Here is a 7,273-nt window from a genome sequence, read left to right as displayed (position 1 = left end):
TTAGGGAATGAGTTAATGTATTTCCTCTAGACAACGACGAGACAACCATAGGATGGTATCTAAAGATTATGGATTTCTTTTCTCTCTCATACTTTATTGATTCCATTCACATTTGTTTTCGTTTAACCCTGATTAATATTTTTTCATCGTGGATTTTATTACTTTTTTAAAACCAAAAAGCTCGTTAATACGAGGATTTTTTATTTTTTGAATATAATGATTTGATAAATTATTTATTTTGTTTTTTAGGACAACGTAATAGTGGTTTTTTTTTGCTCTTGTTTGAATGTTGTGGGTGTTAAATAGGATGTATTTGTAAAAGTATTTGGATAATATTACCTCTTTCTGGTGGTGCAATGGAAGATTATTAACCCAAATATGGATGGTTATATATAAAAATTATACATTTAACTCTTTGTATTGTGTTTACAAATATTAAACTTGACAACAATAACCACATTAAACTTTTTATAATAACTTTATAAAAATAATGCATATAAATAAAAAAATTATTTAGGAAAAACATAAATGGATAATAAGTATATTCAGTGAAACTAAAATTCAAAATTTATTTCAATCAGTTGGATACAAAACATGTTTTTCTTAGAAGGGGTCCTTTTAAACATGACTTCTCCTTGAATATTTTTTTAAACTGTGATTTTGGTCATTAAGACACATTAAAAAAGATTGTGCCTATGATGAAAATCGATAAGAAACAAAATTTGAATAGTCCAAAGCATTTTAAACAAACCTAATAACAATAAAAAAAGGTAATATTGAAATTGAAGCCTCTATTTAAGTTCAACTATTATGGTACAACACAATTCGACAATGTTTACAAAGAGAGGGGTCTGAGTGGGAATCCTAATTCCATTCTTGGAGAAGGTGTCGTCATCTCCTTTCTTCAAAGGATTCCACTTTGGTGTCTTATCTTTATAAATTGAATTGAGATTTCCTTTGTAGCAGCTTTCAACATTTCCACTTGATATGAGCCCATTTCTTTCTTGTTTTTTTATTATGGTACAGACTTCGGCGATTATTTTGAGTCTTTTGTACTCTTTTAGCACGATATATGTTTCTTGATGATCAAATACTTTGATTTCGTTTTCTCGTTAAATCAGTTGTGTGAATGGAGTAGGAACCGTTTTGGGGAATGAGTTGTGTGTTTGCTCTGGGCAATGATCAAACAATCGGTAAGAATTATATCTAGAAGTTATAGATTTTTCCTTTTCCGTCATACTCTATTGATTCCATCCACGTCTGTTTTCTTATAACTCTAATTAATATTTTCTCATAGTGGATTTTATTCCTTTTTTAAAACCAAAAGCCTCGTCAATGAGTTTTTTTGCAGATAATAATTTGATAAATTGTTTATTTTATTTTTTAGGATAAAGTGATAGTGATTTTTTCCCCCTCTTATTTGAGTGTTGTAGGTGTTGTGTCGGACGCATTTGGAAAAAAATATTTGCATATTTATATTTTTAATTCTACTTCCTTCTCGCATAAGAGAATGTTATTAACTAAAACATGGATTGGTATATATAAAATTTATACATTTAACTATTTATAATGCATTTATAATTTTTAAACATGACAACAAATACCACAATAAACTATTTATAATCACTTTATTAAATTAATGCATATGATAGAAAATTTATTTATAAAAACATAGATGGATAATAATGTATATTCAGTGAAACAAATTCAAAATTTATTTCAATCAGTTGGATACGAACAATGTTTTTCTTAGAATGGATCCTTTTAAACATGACTTCTGCTTAAATATTTTTTAAAATGTGATTTTGGTCATTTGAGGGACACATTAAACAAGACTGTGTTTTTTATGAGAATTGATAAGAAATAAAAGTTTAATAGTTCAGAGCATTCCAGAAAAACCTAATAACAATAATAAAAAAGGTACTAATGAAATTGAAGCCTCCATTTAAGTTCAATTGTTATGGTGAAACATAATTGCGCAATTATTACAAAGAGTGAGGCTTGAATGGGTACCTTAATTCCATTCTTCAACAAGGTGTCGCCATCTCCTTACTTTAAAGGATTTGACTTTGGTATCTCATATTCACAAATTGAATTGGGTTTATTTGAGTGACGACTTACAAAATTTAAACTTCATATGAGCTCGTTTCTTTCTTGTTTGCTAGGATTATGTTAAAAACTTCAATAGTCATTTTGACTGTTTTGTATTCTTTTTTCACGGTATATGCTTCTTAATGATGAAATACTTTGATATTGTTTTATCGGTAAATCAGTATGTGTAAAGAAAGTTCAATTAGAACTGGGGCTTTCAAATGGTTTCTCTCTTTTATTTTTCTTGATGGTATTATTACTGATTTGGTACCCAACTTTTTAGTTAAGTTCAATTTGGTCTTCATACTTTTGGTTTATTCAATTTAGTATCCCAATTATCCAAAAAGATTCAATTTAGTAATCTCCGTTAAGTTGGAGTTAATATCGTGTCCGTACAGGACACATGTCAAGTCGTGAAATTTTTAATTATTTTTAGTTTAAAAAAAATTAATTTTTAAAAAAATAATTTTTTTTAAATTTAATTTTTTTTTCAAAAAATTTAAAAAAAATTGTCACATGTTAGTTTACCATCGTGCCACGTGGCAGCTTACAATAATGACACGTGATAGTGATAATAGTTGTTTTCAATTTAGTCCTCTATTTAAATTTTTTGTTCAATTTAGTATCCAAATTTTTTAAAATTATCCAATTTGGTCCTCTCCAATTTGAGACCAAATTAGTAAATAAGCTTAATTACAACTTATATATACATGTTACAATAACTTTTTCTAAGATATACATCAAATCATTTCACTTACATACTTAAATTATTTTATATTTTACATTTTTTACCTTTGTAATTTTTTACACATGAAATTTTTTACACTTGTAAAAAATAAAATAATTTGAATATTTAGGTATAGTGATTTGATGTATAAATTCAAAATAATTATTTTAACATTATAGATAAATTGTAATTAAGCTTATTTACTAATTTGGTCTCAAATTAGAGAGAACCAAATTAGATCATTTTAAAAAATTGGGTACTAAATTGAACCAAAAATTTAAATAGAGGATTAAATTGAAAACAACTATTACCACTATCACATGTCATGATTGTAAGCTGCCACGTGGCACGATGGTAAATTGACATGTGGCAGTTTATTAAATTTTTTGAAAAAAAACTAAAATTTAAAAACATAAATTTTTTTTTTAATTTTTTTTTTAAAAATTAAAAAAAATTAAAAATTTCACGGCTTGACACGTGTCATGTACGGACACGGTATTAACTCCAACTTAACGGGAAGGACCAAATTGAATCTTTTTAGATAATTAGGGTACTAAATTGAACAAACCAAAAAAATGGGGACCAAATTGAACTTAACCAAAAAGTTAGAGTACCAGATCAGTATTTATACCTTTTTTTTATAGTAGTGGGAATGAGTCAATTTGTTTCCTCTAGGCGGCGACAAGACAATCGTAGGAATGGTATCTAAAGATTACATATTTTTCTTTCTTCTCTCATACTTCATTGATTACATCCACGTTTGTTTTCGTTTAACCTTGATTAATATTTTCTCATGGTAGATTTTATCACTTTTTGAAAACCAAAAGGCTCGAGAATATAGTTATATTTAGATTTTTGTAGATAATCATTTGATTAATTGTTTATTTTATTTTTTTAGGACGGAGTAATAATTGTTTTATTTTCCTCTTGTTTGAGTGTTGTAAAAATATTTGCATATTTATATTTTTAATTTTACTTTTTCTAGCATTAGAGAATATTTTTAACTCGAATACCACTACAAAAATAATTATTTTTAGTGAGGGTTATATTTGGCTTTTCTAGGGATTTTAACCCCCACTAATAGGTTTACTCGAGGTTTGCAATTTTTCTAGAAGAACCAACGTAGCTAACAAATTACCGGGAGTTTTTAACAACCTCTGGAAAAGTACAATTTGTCTGGAGTTTTCGAAACCCCTACTGCCTAGGGTTTTCAAAACCTCTGCTATTACCTGGGGTTCTCAAAACCCCTGCTATTACTTGCGGTTCTCAAAACCCCTATTACTGCCTGAGGTTCTCAAAACCCCCACTACTACTTGGGGTTCTCAAAATCCCTACTACTACCTACAGTTTAAAAATTCTCAAGTGTGTTGTTGTTTGTTTGTTTCATATTTTTTAATAATATATGAATCCTGAAATAAAAGAAAAATTATAAAAGTGTTTGGATGATGACGGCTGAGAAGGACATTTTGAGTGGAGACAATCGTTACCCTAATGATTAATACCTCTTAACAGTCAAAGTGGCTTAATATAAATGATCAAGGTTCATATATATATAAATAATTAAGGTTCGTGTATATATACAAAAACTGTACATCGAAATTAAGCAAATAACCCTTAAATTAGTGCCCTTAGCAAATTAAGCAAATTACTATACAAATTGATACTAATCCATCAAGTGTAAAACCAACATGTTATGTACTCCCGCCAAGAATTATAGTCTGTGAATACAGTTTATTCATTTCAAACCTGTGCCAGAAACTCACTATTAGTATTACCCTATAACTACATGTTCATAACTCAAAGATCGACCAATGAAGAGAGTCGAATCACGAAAGATATAAAGATCCTTGATCCTTTGTTATGGCATATAACAACTTCTCTTTCATTATTTCCTTAAATTCAACAGAGTGTCGAAGAATAATTAATTAGGCTCAAAAGAAACCAGTTTCTAAAATTGAAATAGTATAAACAACCAATGAGTTACTTTTTATGAATAAGGAGGTAGCTTCAGATAATTAACACAAGTCATGACACTTTCTAGGTCTATGTCTGCATGGTCGCTTCAATGCTATTAAAAACAAGAACATTATTAGGAGATAGATAACACACAAAATGTTATTACCAAGTATCAAAAGCTACTTTGAAGATATAAAGTGAGCAATCTATGAACCTTTCGGGCAGTAGTTAACATCAGAGTGAGAGATGCCAACCCTCCGGTGGAAGTCGAGGTGCCCTGGTCACAAACCGCATAAATGCTCATTTCTGTTCATGATCAAACTCTCGGACAATCTCCAAAAACTCAGTCCATGAATAATAAATTTATGAGACTCAGGTTAAAGAAAACTAAACATGTTTAGTGAAAGTGTGATAAAAAATATGTAAATGTACGTGAATGCTTACATTAACAATGGGAGGACTGCTAGTAGTGTACCCATGATGAAATACATTGTTTTGTTCAAGGTCGTTGATCTGTTTTAACAGGCTAATGGTATTATCAGTTGTTATTCTTCTCTTTCGTTGAGAAAAGAAGAAAATATTTACAAGAATAGTTAAATGAATGAAACTATACTTACAACCCAAGAGTCAAACTCTCAACAAAACATGCGCCCAAGTTCTTTTTCATTGAAGATCTGAATATGTTCAATAGAAAACAAGTAAAAAAAAGTCAGAATCACAATGAAAATACAGAAAAAATTCATTAGCCATATTCTGAAGACTTTTGTGGAAAATTGCAAAATAATTTTTAAATAAATAATTCTGAAGATGGTAGGAAGAAGAACCTTGATTCCTACAATCTCACCAGGCATTTCATCCATTAAACTTACTTTATATCCACGCCGATGTGCCATGACTTATTAATAAATCAAATAAACATTGTATTAAAGAATGGATATCAACTTACAATGCAATTACTCTAGGTTTGACATCAGTTCTGCATTGTATCCAATCCCAATTATATGGATAACGTAGACAAGGTTCAACACTCCACTCCACCACAAGCACTTCAAATGCCAATTGCAGTTGTTGTAACAAACCTTCCACGAAATTGACAAAAGAAAGAACAAACAAAAATACCAAGTTAAAATAGCTTATGGTAACTTATATTATAAAACTTGTATATCTATCTATATTTGGCATATCAAGTGACATTTTTTTATTATGTGGAGACTAAGAATGAGACAATAAATTTGGATCAAACAACCATGTATGTGTATGATAAAATAAAAGGTCGTGATCACAATCATTTAAAAAAGTCATGTGCATTTGTTTAATCTTAACCACTTGGTTTGTATCAATAATTATCATTTCTCATGATAGAGTTATCAAATTATATGCTCCCTACAGAGATACATACATATATAGATATTTTGATAACAACAGAACACACTTACCAAAATATGTCAACCTATGGCAAGAAAAGTCTAAATAGTTTTGATATATAGGAAAGAAAATATTTTATGTTGACACATAAATGGTGTAAGAGATTTTAATATGTTGATTTAGAGCAAAGTTTAATCCTTTCAATTTTTCATTTGATTTTTGTCCCCAACAATAAATTTTGGGATTTTTTCCCTATAGTTTTGTCTATTTAGCTATGATCCCTCTATCAGTAAATATTAATTTGTATATTTTCATAATGTGAGTTTTAATCCTGTAATTGTTTTTCTATATATTAAAAGTAAATTGTCCAGATATTTTATTAAGAATCAGTTTGAATATTTTAACTTAGTAAGATATTGGTTACTAATACAAAACTACAAGGATTTAACCCATGAAGAAAATAAATATAACTAATAAAATCATAATTAGAAATTAAAATTTATAACACTATAATCAACCCTAAGATTGAAACAAGTCTTAGACCACTTGCTTCAAAAGTGAAAAGTCTCTTGTGCAACATTAGTTACTTCAATAACTAAGCACTTTTTTGTTTAAAATTTATACAGTAACAGATAATCAATTTCAAATGAAAGGCTTACCTATTTTATCTCATTAGTTTTCACCCAATCAATGAAGACATTAGAACCATCTTTCTCAATTGATGTAAGAAATCTATCAATGCAATCTTTTTGCCTGAATGTTGCATTGAGGTCATTTTCCAACCATAGGAAATCTATAAATTCAAAGGAAACCAAACCAAAAAAACTAAAAAGCACATATCTTCGCAACAAGCCAATATTTACAATGAACTCAAGCCACATTATAAGGAAAAGTGAATAAGGTAGCGTCTAGCACATTAAAAAGAGAAGTTCTCCTTGTTCCTTTCTTTTTGTTTCAACCGATAAACTATGTCAGCCTTTAAACATGCCATTCCAACACATCTATACCAAAAACTAGATACAAGTACAACAACAATCTAATATAAAGAGTCATACATCACTATTAAAAAAAGATATATAGCATGGATCATTTTATAGAGGTTAAAAAAACCTCCACAAATAAAGATCATATGGG

At 28.8% G+C, this 7,273-nt stretch overlaps 1 long non-coding RNA gene across 2 annotated transcripts; it reads right to left on the bottom strand.

Annotated features, from left to right (window-relative positions):
• Positions 1-4,652: 4,652 nt before the first annotated feature.
• Positions 4,653-5,654, bottom strand: LOC114192475. 2 transcript variants are annotated; one of them, XR_003606116.1, is made up of 5 exons: positions 5,599-5,654; positions 5,392-5,448; positions 5,219-5,287; positions 4,989-5,080; positions 4,653-4,886 (listed from the first exon to the last, which is right to left on the bottom strand). It is a non-coding gene; the product is annotated as an uncharacterized LOC114192475 (long non-coding RNA). The 2 variants fall into 2 exon arrangements; XR_003606110.1 differs by having other exon boundaries at positions 4,989-5,287.
• Between the last annotated feature and the right edge of the window lie 1,619 nt (positions 5,655-7,273).

Source organism: Vigna unguiculata, chromosome 1 (assembly GCF_004118075.2).
Source record: "Vigna unguiculata cultivar IT97K-499-35 chromosome 1, ASM411807v1, whole genome shotgun sequence".
NCBI lineage: Eukaryota > Viridiplantae > Streptophyta > Magnoliopsida > Fabales > Fabaceae > Vigna > Vigna unguiculata.
Note: the sequence above shows the minus strand (reverse complement) of the source record. Positions and strands in the feature narration are given on the sequence as shown.